General features: G+C 42.3%; 1 protein-coding gene across 5 annotated transcripts in view; it reads right to left on the reverse strand.

Annotated features, from left to right (window-relative positions):
• Positions 1-5,614: 5,614 nt before the first annotated feature.
• Positions 5,615-15,424, reverse strand: part of TSHZ2 (teashirt zinc finger homeobox 2) — a 233,335-nt gene continuing 223,525 nt past the window's right edge. The window contains exons 3-5 of one of the 5 annotated variants that reach the window (XR_012045177.1): positions 14,921-15,079; positions 14,525-14,585; positions 5,615-6,040 (exon numbers count right to left, since the gene is read on the reverse strand). The gene's annotated coding sequence lies outside the window, so the exon portion shown is untranslated. Of the gene's footprint in view, positions 15,080-15,424 lie in introns of all 5 variants that reach the window. The other 4 variants (XR_012045178.1, XR_012045176.1, XR_012045175.1 and 1 more) reach the window with 4 other exon arrangements.

The following is a 15,424-nucleotide window of genomic DNA, read 5'->3' on the forward strand; positions in this document are numbered from 1 at the left end:
CCTGATAATTCTGGAAAATCAGGAAACAGTTTTCACTTAAAGCAAAAAATTCCCCCCCCTTTTCAATTAAAAAAAATAGTTCACATTTTGTCACGAAATGTTATTTCAGTTTAGGGTACTTCTGAATTTTTAATATATATGTGTATGTTCTCAAAAATCTAATTAAATATTGCTAAATAAAGTAATTCTGAGCAAACCGAATGAAATTTTAATGTCAAAGTTAAGCATAAATAGTTAAGGAAAAGAGAAGGTCAGAACAACTGAGTGAAATTAGAATTAATTCAGAAATACACTTTCACCAAACTTGCATGTTTTCCTCCTGTGTTCTTCCAACTACCTCTCACCAAAACCTCCAGAAACTCCCCAGCTTTTCAGCCAGCAGGTCAAGGTGTTTCGTCCATCTGCTTACAGGTTTCCGTTCTCAGTTAAACAAGGAGAAACAGCTCTGCACTTCCATTACCTTTATTGTCTAGCTAACCTATTTTCCAGGCTCAATTTTTTGGTAAACTTTAGCGCAAATAACACCTTAACCAAAACACCTTCCCTCTGCACTTCTCAATGTGAGCGTCGTGCGTTCGCTCTGTGCATTCCACAAAGTCAGATCAGGATGAGATTTGGCACTTCTTAATTTCTGTTTCTTTTTTGATTTACCTTCAGCATTGTGTTTGGGGTTGTATTGCTTGTCTCCCTCCCTCTGCTTGAGGTTAAAAGGTAATTGAACTCAACGTTTCTATTCAAACTGGGTCTTGTAAAAGTCTCTCTTAGCAGAACCTAAATCTGGGCCTTTGACATTTTGACAGAATCTGTTTTCAGGTTGAAAAATTTCTTTCCCAATAAGAATTTTGGTTGTTTTCCTGTTTGACTCCAAAAGCCTGAGCTGGTCATCTTTAAAGCATTAGCACAATTGCTTACAGATGGACTTTTTATATAAAAAAGTGATTTCTCCCTTCTCTAACCTGGCATTATTGCTGTTTTCCTAAGCTCAGGGGCTTCTCATTTTGTTAATTTAACCTGAGTGTATTCTGGGGTGAGTTCATCCAGAGCTATTGCTATTTCATTAGTTACTTCAGAAAAACAAGCAAACAACATTCTCAAACACTTGTAATGCTGTTCAGTTCTTGTCAACTAAATGGGAATACTTGAATGTCCTGGTACAAAGAAATGTTTTGGATTTGGTTTTAGTTCTGGCTTTTTTTTTTTTTTTTTAACTTGTCAGTGATTTTTGGAATTATAGAGCCCGGTCTTGGGCCACCTTAATCACACCTGAATTGCACCGCACTACTGAACTGCACACTCAAAAAGCCAGATTCAGTGAATTTAGTTTTGAAGGCTTTAAAATAAAGATCAGTGATAGTCTACCAGCAAAAAGGACTTTTTGGTGGAGAGCCAGCTCTGGTAGCTGAGGTTGCATCATTATAAATTAAAGTTGAGTATTAACATAAAACTGGCATCAATTTAAAAAAAAATAAACTTCATATTTAAGGCCTATTCCTCTGGCCAATATTTCTTTTATGTAATTTAATGTTTCCTTTGCAGTAGCACCTGAAATGTCCAACCTCAGCATCGCAGCCCTGTTCTGTCTGGTCGCTGCAGGAACAAGCAGTAGGCCAGAGTCTCTCCAACATTTCAAAGGTGGCGTCCATCGCTACATCTATACAAATTCCCTAAATATGTTACGGCCATAAAAGCACCATTTTGCCAGCAAAAGCATGTCTTTCCTGTATTAAAAATGTTCTACATACCTTTCAAGTGACAGTACCATTGCAATAAATATTTTCAGCGTGTAGCTAGTCTTTGGTTCCCAAATGCTCTTGTGAGTGTTGAGGTTCATCTGAGCGTCTTTGCAAGAAGCCTCCTCCTCCTTCACTAGGGCCCTTTAGACGCGCCATGCACTTAATATTTTAGGGACTTAGGTGTCTGTTGCAGGACAACCAGAGGAGGCATCAAAGGGCTTCGCCCGCATTACTGTTTGGGCTGCAGAAAACTCATTTCTGCCAAACTTCTAAATTTTACAAAATGGAGTGGTCTAGACCTTGCTCCACAAGACTGCAGTGGTCTGATGTGCTGAGAAAAAATAAAGGCAGTATTTGAACTGTGTTTCCCCAAAGCACAGCTTGGTTAAGAACTCCTTTAGGGCATGCAGCTGATGTTTAAGGTACCACACAGTCCCAGGGCAGCGGGGAGCCGGGTACCTACCGAGAGCTCTCACCCCGTTTTGTGCCTTCTTTACCCTGCTACTGTATCCTCATATTGACTGAATCCCGTATGAGCACATCCCTTTTCCTGCTTACTTATTTATGGTGCCACGTGCACTGCTGATCTTCAGAAAGAGGGCAGATGAGCAGGCATCGTTTGAGGAGGGCGCTGTCCAGCCCTCGTGCACACGTAGCCTACGTCTGGCAGTTAGTTGGCGTGGTTGGTTATTTCTGCCTGCCATGATAAAAGCCTGGCCCTGTGCACGACTGCTGACACCAGCACACTCCCGCTCTCCACGTGACCTGGCGGATGGAGGAGGAGAGGATCTCCCAGCTCAGTGCCCTGGGTGGGGCGAGCACCGGCAGCCGCGTTGTCTGTATGTGCCGCATCCCGGGAAGTCTCCATCATCATCCTCAGCGCCTCGACTCCTTCCCGAGAACACAAGAAAGATTCTTCCCAGTAGTGGGGAGCAACTTAATACAGCCTGAACTTTTATACTCCATTTTGGATTGTTTTTCTTGTGATACTTGTTACTTCTCTTTCCATGAGGACAGCCTGAGGTCTGGAGCCCAGCTAAAAGCTTGGTTTGCTCCAGAACTGCCTCTGAGCTGGGGCTGAGGACTCTGTGTGAGCCAGGAACAGATGCTGAGGGTATGTAGGGTTGCCTTTTGTTCCTCTAAACTTTTGTTTTCCCGACCATAAATCTTCCTAATAAACTGCCCTGAGTGACATAAACCTCTCAAGCCGCTGTGCTGGGTGTGGTGTGCTCAGCAGCCATGCCCCAGGCTGACTCAGAAACGCAGGGCATCAGCTGTGTACAAACTCCGGGGAAAGCTCAGTGCGTGCCCAGGCGTGAGCGATGGCCCCACGCAGAGCTGTCCCCGGCCCGGGTACCCCCTCGCTCATGGAGGGGACCGGGGTGATGAACGGGGCTGTCTGTGAAGGGCAGCCAGCTGGGGTGGCACCTTTGTGCTTTTAAATTTCAGAGCAAACCGCGGGTCCTTCCCGTTCTGTGGTGTCTCAGGAGGGTGAGTCGGATAACCCCATGGCAAACCCCAGCCCCTGGTCCCAGGCTCTCCTCTCCTGCCTCCCACAGACTTGGTGATGTCCCACCTGAAGGCCTTTGTACCACGACCCTGGTGCCCTTCTGGAGCTAATCGATCTCTCCTTAGTACCTGGACTTCCCTGTCAGACCAGCTATTTAACTTGTAAAACATTCGGCAAAGGTAGACAGAATTAAATTTATTCCTGAATTGTTGAATAATGTAATGTTCGTGTTGTACATAAAAGAGTCACAAACCACCCAGCCTGATTTTCCTATGAAAACATTTAACTTTTATTAAATCAAGACAGTTTTAAGGAGCAGCAAAAAATGAAAGCAAAAACAATTGAACCAGCTTTCAAAGTTGCCCTGTAGCCAAAACATCCATCTGAGAAGCTGAAGGGTTGATTTTATTTGTTTGTTTGTTCTTCTGTTGGAGTGTATCACCAATAATTAAAAAAAAAAAAAAGAGAGATGCAAGTTCAAACCCTTGGAATAAATTAGAGCAGCCTCTTAAGCCTGCTGAGAGCTGCCTACAGCTGGTTTGGCAGTCTCCATCAATATGGGAACGCTGCAGCACGGCTAGGCGCTTGGTCCTGCCCAGCCCCAATCCTGCCCAGCCAGCCAGAGCCAGGGCTCCGGGGTAGAGGGGACTTGGCTCCTTGCAGACCGTGGTCCCGGCCCTGCAGCCTTACGGGGTGGCGTGGGCCGCCAGACGTGTGCAAGGGCACGAGGTGAAAACACGCGCAAGTGGCGCGTGTGTTGCTGCTTTGTGGAGTCATTAAAATATTTGGGGTCAACGCCTGTGCACCTTGCAGGTGAGACTCCCTTCAGGCCAGGGTTTGGCCCTGTACCTATAAAACATGCCTAAACCATTAACTATTCTTCCCAGGAAAGTGGCAGAGGACCCCGCGCGCTGGAGTTAAGTCAGAAAGGCTAGACAAAGCCCCGGGGAGCGGTCTGCGGGGAACAAACCTGTATTGGCAGACAGCAAGATAAATTGGATGATCTAATAGTCCTTTTCCATCTCTAAGTTTTATGATTCATTTGTTATTTTAGCCATCTATATATATTTTTTATTTTACCCTAGAGGGGTTTCTTGAAATGTGTGCAATATATTCCTTTAAAAAAAAAAAATCACTTAAAAAAAAAAAAGTCAGTATTGCAGGATCCAAGGCAGTGTCTCGTGAGTGTATTCACTAATGAACTACCCGGCATGCAGAAGTTGAAGGGCGGCTTGTGCAGGCCAGCCATGGGTCCATGTGGGTGTGGGACGGCCACACCAAGGAGCGGGTGGTGGGGCAAGGAGGGTGTGGAGCCTTTTGTCGGCTTTGGCTCTTGCGCGTTGGGGCTGGGTCCCTGCAGAAGGGATGGGCGCTGCCTTGGTGGCCCCTGCCCTCCATGCCAGGCTGGACAGACCCCGAGGGGGGCTTGGGAAAGGCAGGAGATTTGGAGGAAAGCCAAGGAGAAGGGTGATGGCTGGGTAGGGAGACGCATCCAGCACTTCCCTCCCCTCTGAGTGGGGCCAACTGCCCTCTCCTTCAGTGACCAGAGAGCGTGTGGAAGGGACAGAAAGGCTGGCAGCAGCGTGGGGAGGATGCTCTGCCCTCGGGACCACGGCTGCCCGTGGCCGCGCAGCCAGCCGGGCTGTCTGGAGATGGGCTCTGCCGCTCATCGTACATTTTATCATGGCGAGGAGGAGCAGCGGCAATTAAGTATGGCTAACAGGTGATCCTGTGCCCATCAAAATTTAATGAGTACAAGTCTCAGGAATCTCTGCCACGGAGAGCTTTGACTCATCGGCAGTAAATAACCCAGCACGGCCGGGGCGGCATCGGCGTGTGCCGCCGCACTCGGGCGTGTGACACATCACCCCGCGCGGGGGGACGTTACGGGGGACGAGGGAGTGCTTAGGGAAACTAAGTGTTAAACAGAGCCATCCGTCTGAGGTGGAGCACTTGAGAGAAGGGTGTTTGGTATCTCAATCATGCCTGGTTTATGGCTAGCGAGCCTTGAATTTGTGTGACAGCAGCCCAATGCCTTGCTGTAGATTACACCATAAATAATCCAGGCATGGAGTGGTCAGAGGAGCCAGCTGAGGGAAAGAAAAAGATCTGTAGAAACAAATGCAGGGTGGTGTAGTCGGATTTTTTTTTCCTTTTTCTTATTTTAAGTGATTATTATTTAGGGGAAGGGAGGCTGCTAGAAACCGTTTGTGAGTTTTACTGAAACAGGCACATTCCTGTGGTTTTTTACTCCCACAGCCTCTCCAGGTCAGTCTTTTTCTTTCTCTGCAGAGAAAGAAAAGGGAAAAAAAGAAAGAAAGAAATGAAAAACCCACACAAAAATCAATCCATCAAATGTCATTACAGATTTATTAAGCCTGATGTAGAAAGACTTTTAACAGTAACATCTTCAGAAAGCATAAAAAGAGCACTTCTGTTCAGTCTTGTGCTTTGAAAATCTAAATATATTTTTATCATATAAATAATTCTTTTCATGTTTTAAGTGCATCTGTTTTTTTTTTTCCTTTTCAAATTTCCATTTTACAATTGGCCAAAACTGAAGTCTGCATTGACTGAAATGAAGCCATTTGCAAAGCTAATGATGTTGTGAAGCATGTCTATGGTGAACCATATCAGCTAGATTTCAGAAAGGTAGTTCAATGAGTGCAGCATTAAAATGAGGGACAGCCTCCAGCAAAATCATAATTGAACACACCCAAGTCCTTAATGTCTGCAGTTGGGTTTCCTGATGCAAATTACGATAACATTTCAGATGTGAGCAGTCGCTTTCCAATAGCTGCAGTGGAAAAGAGACATTTTATGCTACAAAGGAAAGAATTACCATGTTTAAAAATGTAAATAATATATGTATAGAAACCTTTTTTATGGAAATGAGGCATTCAGGATTATGTGAACAGTTTGGGCTATTTTTTTTCCTTTTAAACACAACAGATAAAGATGTGTGATCTATTATTCAGGGCTTTAATTACAGTTCTAAAACTGCAGTGATTTTATTAAAAAAAAAAATCCCTGGGCATAAAAAGTAATGTTTTCTGTGGTAAAGTTGAGGGATTTTTTTTTTTTTTACAATGTATTTACTGTGGTAAAAATACAGAACAAAAAATCACTGTTAATAGATTTCAATGCTGCAAAATCATACACAGAAATACATCTTAAATGCACTGGAATACAGTCATCTTCCTGTAAATCAGAAAAGGCCTTAGATAAATAGGTTTGACCTGATTTAAATTTAATGAGATACATAGTCCTGATTGTTAATAATTGGTTTGGGGGAACCCAAAACAATAAAAGCAGTAATCTCCTCTAGTATAAATTATACGAATTTATTTAGCAATCAACCAAAGCAAAAAAAAATGCCATTAACATTATCAATTTGTTTAGTTTAAGTTAGTTATAATAAGCAAATAATTGGAAGCAGAATTGCCAGCTAGGCGTTGGGAGAGCGGCAAATACCGGGGAGAGGCAGCTCTGCCATGAGGCCCCGGGGCCACTAGGTGGTACGGTCCCCCAGCAGAAAGGGCTTCCCCCGGCAGGAGCCCTCGCCACCGAACCCGAGTGAAACATGGTTTTGATTAGAACAGCCTGTTGGCTCAATAATCTTAGTAATTTTAAAAACATCCTTAATGTGGAAGAAGAACACTGCAATGTCAGAAATGGCCTTGGGGCCCATTATAAACAGCAACAAAATAAATAAGGAGGAGAAATGAGAGGTCATGAAAACAAAATTAAGCTAATGTTTCAAATTTTGACAATTATGAATTGTTTCTCCAAGAAGACATTAAAAAAAAAATTCAGGCACTATTAGATAAAATACAAAGAGAATAATTGTACATGTATGAGTTTTCCCATGGGACTAAGCATGCTTTAAAAGCAAAACTTGACTTAGATTTCCCCTCTTCCCCCCGCCCCCCTTTATAGCCAGCAATTGGGCAGGTCTCATGCAAACACAGACTTGCTTCTCAGAGTTCCTCCAAAAACTCATCTCTAATTCCTTTATGAACCATTAAAAGATGATGACCAAGAAAACAAACAAACAAAAATTACAAGCATGTTTTCTATACAAAAAAAAAATAATATCCCCCATCATGGACCAATTTTTGTAGGAAACCGAAACAAGCAAATATAACAAAATCTGTGTTCATAACATGGCAATATAGTTAATATATACAAATATGTACAGTATAAAAATGCATCAAAGGCGTAACTTTTCATCCAAACAAGCTGCAGTGCACCATGAAAAGCAGCTTGGCCCCCCCTCCACTCTAAGTATACAGGCAATATATTCTATACAGCATGCACTTGTTACAAAATTAGTGCATAAGCACTGAAACATTCTACAGATAAAGTCACCGTGAGTCCTCTCGGAAAGGAGTCCCATTTGCGTTGTTAATATAAAAAATGTGTTTAATCTTTCCTTTTTGCGATTTGTAGTATATACATTTTTTTTTAAAGATAAATGACCTTCTGATTCTTTTTTTTAATTGTTTTTTAAACAAAATTCTAGACCTAACACCACGGGTCACAGATGTAACCTGAAGATGCTGCCAATAACAAACTTACTACATACCACAAGCGCCGGGGCAGAGCAAAACTGCCGAATTTACTATTATGGCCAACTATGCTCTGTTATTTAAAATGGGGATGGCTCTTGCATGATTCCTGCTGACATATTCAAGATAATAAAAACCAAAACAAATGTACAGAAAAAAAACCCAACAAAGGATTAATCAGTGGTGCCTGAGCACTAGACAAAAGGGCATATTGTACCAGAGACATATGACAGTGAAGTACCCTGAGCCAAATAAGAACTGTTTAGCTTGTCAGCTTTTGCAACCTGTATTGCACATTCCAGCATTTGCTGCATTATAAAGCCAAAATACTGCATTGTACATCCTGAAGATACCTGCTGTTTCGCTTGGTGCCAACAGTGCCCAGCTGTTACTTCAGCCACAGAATCGTTGCCTGTTTATAAATAGATACACATACACACACACGTATATAGTGTGCCAGTGCATGCACAAATATATGGATGTGTATAGGGGTAGATATCTGTATATAGCTGCATATCTACCTGGATATATACAGATATGTATTTCTGAATGTTACACGGACTAGTTAGTAAGAGAAAACATTGCCCATATAAATCTTCCACATTTGAGACAATTGCATGGATGTTTAAGTACTGTAAATGCACTCCTCACCTGGGGCTGACGCCCATGGGGGGATGTGGGTTGCAAGGGAAAGTATTTCTTGCATTTAATGTAGCTGCATTTTTGCAAGATGTTATTTTCGTTTTCTTTTTAAAATATTGATTTTTTTCCCTGCTATCTCATCTAAGTCTAATGAAAGAATTTGTTGTCTTTACTTAGATCAAAAAAGAAAAAAAAAGTTTGCTCAGCAAGATGGTATGAACTCAAGTGGAGATGTACAACCTGCTAGGATTAGTATTTAATCTGTTGTCTCAAACAGGGCTTTTTACAAAGGCCTGAAGACATTTCATGAGCTGAGAGTGATGATGAACTGGGAGTTTATTACTCTGCAGTTAAGTCCAGTGGTACAGCTATTTCACTTTTAAAAATACTCTCAAAGAAAATATTGTACAGTCACTTTGGTACAAGAAACAACAGTGTCATCTTAAACTTCATCTACTCTTCACATTTTTGCCGGCATAGTTAAAACAAAAAATGACCACTAGTGTAGACTGAAGTATACCGGGATAAAAGTGCTTGCACTGGTATAAAAGTGGTCCAGCAAAGCAAAATAAGCTGTACCAGTATAAAGTGCTTTATAGCGATACAACTGTTTTTACATTAGGACTTTTACCAGCATAGTCACATCAATAACAAAGTTTTGCAATCACTTCCCTGACATAACTATAAAACTTCTGAAGTGCAGACTGTGCCTTAGATTTAATCTGCACAAAGCTAGAGACTGTTTGCTGAAGCTGTTTTCAAAACCATCTAAACATGTTCGGAATCCACGGTTAGGACTAGGAGGACAGTGTTTGGAGCTGTGTAGACAGAGGGGAAATATACTGAATTCAAAGGAGTAGCTCTGGATTTACACCAGAATAAATGAATTCAGAATCTGGCTTCTGTTTTTTAGGAGTTGGTATAAATAAAGCTGAAGGCTAAAATAAAATCGAGGGAGGCGGTTGCAGGGAAGATTAGGAGCGTGCCGGCGGGACGCGGCACAGCGCGTGCGGGATGCACACCCTCTCCCCGGGCTTTTACGCTTGGCACGTGTTCATTTGCAAAGGTATGTTGGCTTCTATCAGCACTGTAAACCCATTATTTTTATTTTTTTATTATTTCACTTTCCTTTAGGAGATAATTGGAGAATAAAAATCCTAAATTCTGTGTGCTTGTGTGAAGTCAACCACTGCAGGAAATAATTAAGAAGAGAAGAAAAAAGAAAATCCAGGAAGCATTTCTTTCTGGAATAACTACCTAGTGGCTCATCCAGGGCCATCAACAGAAAGACTTATCTTGACTTCAGGTGCTGACAAATTAGGACCTCAGTCTGATGAAATGTGAATTGAAATCTGCCTTTAGATGCATGTCATTTATTCTTTAGTTACAAGTTTAAAAATGTTACATTCGCTGTGGTCCAATCTGTCACATGTAAAAAAGGCTCAGTTTACACCTACCAATGCTGAGCTCAAACTCTTCAGCACCGTTACTGAAAAGTTCTTAGTTTTAGTGAAATTCGATAAGCTCTTGCTGATCATTTTCAACCGAGGACAGAGGTTTGGCAAAAAGGAAAGTTGCAACCTGCAGGATAAATTGTGAGGTGGAGCAGGAAAACCAGGCCAGCAAAACCACAGTGTCACTGACCCTGTTGTGGCTTTGAAACCCAACGAGAAGCTGGTCTGAGGTCTCCTCTGGGGTGGCCAGTAACCAGGAATTACAACTCTATGTAGCTCCTAAACACAGCTTCCTAGGAGCAAAAATAATATGTCAGGTTGTACTGCAAGAAGATGGGCACATACCAGTAGCACTTTTTCAAAATATATAGAGGTGGTTATGTCAGTGCTCTTGCTTGGGGACAGATGGCCTTTAAAGCCCGCTGTAATTGCAACATATTGATCTGGAATCTGTGATCAATACTGTCTTTATAGAGAGAATTTTAAATATAAATTGCATCGTATATCTGTTTGCGAAGACAAAAGCCTATGTGACGGAGATCCACCTCCACTTAGCCACGGCGCGTTCTCCAGCCTGAGAGTCACGACGGCAAGCGAAGAGGGGACGGGGACGGTGGCCTCAGCCCAGCCTGGCCTCGGGCGCTGAACAGAGTCATTTCTTCGCTGGCAGGAAATCTCTGCCAAAAATTAGGTTGCCATCTTTCATTCCCTTGTGTTTTCTCAACAGGTTTGATTGATTGCAAGATAATATTCACAGCAAGACCAAACCGAGGGCTGACCCGAGCTGCTGTGCTTGAACCAGAGCAGCGCCTTCGGTGCAGGATCAGGCCGTTAGTAATTAGCAGGGAGCAATGCTATAGAAAGCAAATGTCCCCTCGGTAGCTCCCACCAGAGGCTGCCCCGGGCCAAAACTCTGTTGCTTTTGTACTTTCCCAATCACCAAGGGCAGCTTGCTTTCCGTGCAAAGCTTGCACGGATGCTTCCCAGTGGGAATATCCCCTTCTATTTTAGGAACTGAACTGTGGGCATAAATTAGTCAATAAATATGGCATTTTATCAAAACATGATTAAGGAAAGAAAAAAGACCAAAAATTAGGGAAACAATCCTTGCCATCTGAATGTGTGAGAGTTGACTCAATAGCCTGTAAAACTGGCTTGGAAGGCTTCAACCCCTATTGTGTTAATATATAATTATTGATTTTTAAAATGACTTCTTATATCCTCCATGATCTCTAAGAAAGCTACAGAGGTCAGTCTTGTAAATACTTTTACAAGTAAGTAATAAAACCCATGATAAGTTGCATTGACAAGTAATTACTGGGCAGGTTTGTTAGAGGATTCTCAAAGGTTTTTTTTTCAAACCAACAATTATTATTGTACTAATGACAGCCATTTTTAAAGTTAACTGTCCTTCTCCCTCTCAGCTTAAATAATAAGAGCCTGGAAAAAACACCTGAGACTGATCCACTGAAATTCTTATATATTAGGCTCCAAAGAGATGCTAATTGCATCTCCCTCTTTTAAAATAGAACATTTTTTTTAAGGTGATACGGCTTATTTTGACATGGATGGTGGCAGGAAGGGAGCTATAGTTTCTGAATAAATCTCTCAAAGCAGTGTGTAAGGGTAACAACTCTTACTGCTTTATTGCAGTGCAAGAGCATAAACATCTTGGATATGTGGTGTATCAATATGCCACTTGTTAATAAGCAAGGACGTGAATCATAAATATTCGGCTGTTTGATCACCAGGCTTTTAATTAATGTTTTGATGATCTCCAATAAGAATAAAAGTCAGAACGATAGATATTGAGTAGATACGACAGAGAAAAGATGCAAAGATTTTCTGTGTTACCTGATTTATATGACAGATAAACTATCAGCTCATCCAGTTTCGTACAGAGAAAGAGAGAGGAGAGACGTACATTTTCTTTTTTTATATCATATTGTAAAAAAAAAAAAATCACTTAATTCAAATGTGTACCTAAAATGTTCCCAGAGGACAGCGATCAAGGTTTAGCACTGTGTAATAAAGGTTTGTGGCCAGATTTTAAATGAAGTAGCTGTTCCTGCACTTGCCTGTGCCGGAGCGAAGCTTCCCGAGCAAAACACGGTGCTGGGCCAGCCAGACCTCCCTCGGGGGGACTGGCCCTCCCGAAAACCTGGAGAGAGGTGTTCAGCTCTGGGGTCCCAAGTGCCGGCACGGCTGGGTCCAGGGGGGCTGATGGTGGGACCGTGTTTCCTGTCGTCACCACAAGCCCGCTGCTCGCCGGCTACGGGGCGCCAGGGAAGCCTCTTTTCTGCCCAAACCGAGCAGCTGGTGCCCCGAGCAGCCCCAGCTGCGGATGCCGCGGGCTGGCCGGGGCCGTAGGGCCACCCTCTTGCGGGAATACGGCTCCTCGCTCCTGGCAGCAGCCAGTGTCGGCATCCATACGGCTCGGCCGTGGCCACAAGCAGCAAAATGTATGGCACAGAGGGTTTCTACCGAAGCAGACTGCAAAACACCCAGCTGCGACAGGGCGCAGGACCAGGGCCGTCGTAAGTCAGTGGGAACTTCACCCGTTGGATGCTGCAATAAGCCAAATATTTTTCAAGAGCATCCAAAAGGTTGGGGAAAGGAGTGGGGCTGGGGACATGCACGTGGTTTCTCCCAAGTCACATTTTACTGCAGCGCTCGCTGCTTTTGGGTCCATGCCACAGGACCCACCTTGTGCAACTTCAGTTAATAACTCTGAACTGGGCTGTGCAATTTAACAGCTTCTGAGGAGCGCAATGCTAATGCATTGATTTTGCTTTAATAGAATTTTGTTGTCAATGGCCAGTACTCAGCACGGTGCAGGCTTCAATCTTAACCCATCTGAAGGCTCTGCTCGTTTCCAGTTGAGCTCCGTTCATTTCCAGTTGAATAGGTTAAGCAAAGACAGACCTCACTGTTCTCAATTCACTTTATGATCCTCCCATCATAAAAAATAATATCAGCACCTTGCTTTTCATGTCAGAACTACATTTGAGCTGCTATTCCCTATGCCCATGAGTAAATCCCATAAAAGCCGCCCCGTTGTACTGTCGCTATTTTTCCTTGTGGATGATTGATTGATGGATGAGTGCTGACACTTCAATGAAGCTATTTCGACTGCCATCTCAATCCGATGATGTGAGGGGTATATTTTCTGTCCATGCCTCATTACTTCAGAATGACATTCCTGGAACTTCATTTACTTTTTCCCTCCTTCCCTCAAGCGCCATATTTTTTCCCATCTAGGTTATGCATGCCATAAAAAAAGCAATTTGCTATTATATGTGGCATAAGGGCAACACTTTCCCTAGGAGGTAAATAAGAAGGGCCTTTTTTTTCTCCTCCATGTTGAGTTTAGGGATCATGTCAAAATTTCCCAAACAATGCCAAAACAGGCCCTTCTGCGCAAGCCACAGGGAATGCAGTAAACATCTTTAGTCTGACTTTGTGAACGCCGCACTTCAATTATATCCTTGAACGTCTAAAATAAAACAATAGTAAAAGACACCCTAAAGCCCTCTCTTATTTGAGAAAGATCCTCTTCTCAACTTGTGCCTAGCATACTTTGAATATTTCATTTGCAACGGAGTAGCGATTTACAACTTGATCCAGACTTATTTTTCCTTTGAGAATACGGGAAGTTCATCGTTAAATGCAGAGATGGATTTGCCTGCTGGAGGTTGCTTTTGCTGCGAGGAAATGCTCAGCAAGAGTAAACAGGGCTGCGCCTGATTTTCCAAGCAGTGCACTAGGTAAGGTGAGACTCGTGACATTAGCATATCCTGGAAGATTTTGTGAGTTGACTCGGGACCCGATTTTAATCTGTGTAATACAGTATTCCCGTTAATAATAATAATGTATAATTAAGACATCCGTTAAAAATCCATAACGTTAATTTAATGGAGAAAATCTAATACAGTTCTATTGGAATTTTTACGTTAAATTAACTTTAACGGGCTTTTAATGGATGTCTTAATTAGATCTCATTATTAACGTGAATATTCCACAAATTAAAATTGGGACCTCAAAGTTTTAATGAAAAAAGTTACAAGCACAAATTTGAAATTGCCATCTTTGTAGCCCCCTTCTCCCTAGGTCTCGGTTGACTTGAAGACAGCTGTGTTTTCCAGCCTGTCCGTGCCGGCAGGCCGGGCAGAGAGCGCGAAGACCAGATTCTGATCTCATTTATGGTGGCATAAATCCAGTGTAACTCCATTGACTACAACAGAGAGATTTAGATTTACACTCACCTAACTGAGAAAGGAATTCTACTTTTATTCTTTTATATCTATATATAGATATTTATATAGTGATATTTATATATAGATATACCTATATTTATATAATGTTCAATAATCTAACAATAGTACTTTTGTTTAAAAATCACTCCATCGCATATGTCTCATCATAAACCATAATGGAGATTTAAATATATATATATCTGAGGAATAAAACAAACTGAAAATAATCCATTTTAAACAAATCTTTGGCAGCAACATGGTTAAGCATAACTATTTGAACAACTTGCACAGAAGATTAACATTGTTCAGAGGTTTTTTGGCTCAGAATCTGTTTTAACTTAATAATTCTTGTACTTACTGTGATGTATTGATCCCTAGTGCAATGACTGGATTGGGCAAGCCAGGTGCAACAGTAATAGCTGCACAGAATAGAAACATTTCCTTTAGACAAACTATCCCAAAGGGGTTATAAATAGGAAATGGACATTACCATGAAAAGTAAAGCTTCCAGTGTGACTGCATCTTGTGTAGCACACTTGGACATTAAACTATGAAGAATTTTTTTTTTCCTGTCAAGTGTTACAAATTGACGAAATAAGTACATCAATGTTCTCAGTCATTATCTTACTTCAGTGGCACTTTGTTTTAGTGACAGCAAAAAGGGACAGTGGAGACCAGACAGCCCCAGTGCAGTTTATCAATGAAAATCTAATATCGTCCATAAGCAGGGGAGTGGAAATCAATACTTCATTACCAAATTGTTAGTGAGGATGAAGAAGAATAGCGGGAGTTTTTTTGGCAGTCTTCTTGGTCCGGGTTGTTGTGAGTTCAATGTCAGGATCGGAGTGACGCGCGCAGAGGCAGGCTGGGTGTGGGAAGCCTGGGCTGGAGAGCTGGAACTAAGGCATTTGTCCTGCAAGCAGAATAATAATAACAACTATCGTTACCAAGTTTCTAATCACGATTCCAGATTTTATTGAATATGTACTTTTATCAATAGAAATTTCTGGAAACGGGTCGGTTTTGCTTTACATTGTCCACCCATAGGCTCACAAAAAGGCAAGGACACAGAAGTGTGAATAAACAACCCCAGATCCTGATGTCCATAACTCTGCAGGGATTAGTGGGTAAACTCCAACCGATGCTGCGGCTCGGCCTGGCCCACTGAGTGTGTTACTCTGCATCTCTGCTTTTCCCTCACGTTGGTTAAACCTGGGCAATATAATGAGCTTCTTTCTACTACCAGACACGAATGTGC

The sequence above is a fragment of the Ciconia boyciana genome, chromosome 14 (assembly GCF_034638445.1).
Source record: "Ciconia boyciana chromosome 14, ASM3463844v1, whole genome shotgun sequence".
Taxonomy (NCBI): domain Eukaryota; kingdom Metazoa; phylum Chordata; class Aves; order Ciconiiformes; family Ciconiidae; genus Ciconia; species Ciconia boyciana.